Raw genomic sequence first — 1,730 nt, 5'->3', positions numbered from 1 at the left:
GTTGTTTGAGCAGTTCTGTGACCACTTCCATGCAACATCAAGGAATTCAATGTATATGAATTTCATATCTTCTCATTCGAATAATATCCACGCACTGGAACAGCTCCGGAGCATTAAAGATAAGGCAAGCAGCTCTGCACAGGTAGTGTTGTTGGTTGTATCCTTCTAATCACTTGCCTCCTCTGTCCCTCCCTTCCTAGATAAAAGAAAAAACAAAAGACAATGTACGTGATGTGCTAATGTGTTCTGTGTATAAATTTTGTTTGTAGTTTTGCAGTTTGTGAAGAATATTTTTGAATCAAGATTCATTGTACGTACACATTACTTTTGAATCAAGAATATTTTGATAGAAAAGCTTTATACTCTATGATCACATCCCAGTGGCAAAAATATTTGCTTAGTAATATTCTAATTGATTAAAAAAAAGTTATAGGTTGTATACTTGTAATTGCATTTAATTCCAACCAAGACACGAGGACCAATCAAGTCATGGCTTGAGGAGTAATTTCCATCAACATGTTTCTAATTAATTTGAACCTTTATAGGCTGACAAAGCCATTGCAGAAATTGAGGCAAAGTGTGGCCAAAAAATTGAAGAATGCAAAGAAGAACAAAGGCAGCAGTTGATGCGCATTGAAGATGAACACACGTTGCTCGTAAGCATAGAAAAAGTCTTGAATTTGAAATTATTGGCTGCTTAGAAATATTCTATCATTGCATTCTATTACATGGGATCATAAGTGTTCTGATTTGTCTTTAGTTATATTTTTAATTACTTAATGTTCTAATTAATTGAAAAAACCATTTTTTTAAATAAAGTTACTATCTGATTAGTATTTGTTAGAGATGCAATATAAAGTCATTCATGTATCGTTACCTAGCAGCTTGAGCTTTTTGGATAGTTTGTTAATGACATGGTACGAAATTCTCTATGACTATGTGGTCTAGAGATCAAAGCATTGAGGTGTGAACTTGAAGATGAGTGTCAGAAGCTGGAAGAGGAGTTGCATCTTCAAAAATCCAAAGTATGGAATACCCTGATATGATAAATTAATTTCTTGTCATAATTTTTATTATTATATTTATTCTTTGGAATATATTGCAGGAAGACAGGCAAAGGGCTTTGTTGCAGTTGCAGTTGAAAGTGATGAGTGACAAGCCCAAAGAGGACCAAGAAGTGAATTCAAAACAGGTTTACTTGTGTTTCAATCTATTTGTTTGTGTCTGTCTTCAAATGGATGCCATATTTGCTAATTTTCATGTTGGGATACCTTTGGTAGTTTGGTTTGATAGGATATTCCATTATTTCAGAGCTTCCTAATTTTGTCTGGTGATGGTGTGTTTTTACAAATGCTAAAATTAAGTTGTCTCAGACTCTCAGTCATAGCCTCTGCCAGGGAATAAATACCTTGAATTCAAAAAATCAGACACTGCATTCAAAGGCGGTTATTACATAATAACCGTCTTTGAATCTCGAGGAGATGTAACATTCAAAGGCGGTTATTACATAATAACCGTCTTTGAATCTCGAGGAGATGTAACATTCAAAGGCGGTTATTATGTAATAACCGTCTTTGAATGTCGACCAGACGTAACATTCAAAGGCGGTTATTATGTAATAACCGTCTTTGAAAATTTTTCACTTTCAAAGACGGTTGTTATAATAACCGTCATAAAAAGCAATTGCGTTTCAACGACGTTATATACAACGACGGTTTACAACCGTCGTT

At 34.3% G+C, this 1,730-nt stretch overlaps 1 long non-coding RNA gene across 1 annotated transcript; it reads left to right on the top strand.

Annotated features, from left to right (window-relative positions):
- The first annotated feature begins 591 nt into the window (after positions 1-591).
- Positions 592-1,323, top strand: LOC121173848 (uncharacterized). Its single transcript, XR_005889369.1, has 3 exons — positions 592-656; positions 949-1,025; positions 1,106-1,323. It is a non-coding gene; the product is annotated as an uncharacterized lncRNA (long non-coding RNA).
- Positions 1,324-1,730: the final 407 nt, after the last annotated feature.

The sequence above is a fragment of the Glycine max genome, chromosome 17 (genome assembly GCF_000004515.6).
Source record: "Glycine max cultivar Williams 82 chromosome 17, Glycine_max_v4.0, whole genome shotgun sequence".
NCBI classification, from domain to species: domain Eukaryota; kingdom Viridiplantae; phylum Streptophyta; class Magnoliopsida; order Fabales; family Fabaceae; genus Glycine; species Glycine max.
Note: the sequence above shows the minus strand (reverse complement) of the source record. Positions and strands in the feature narration are given on the sequence as shown.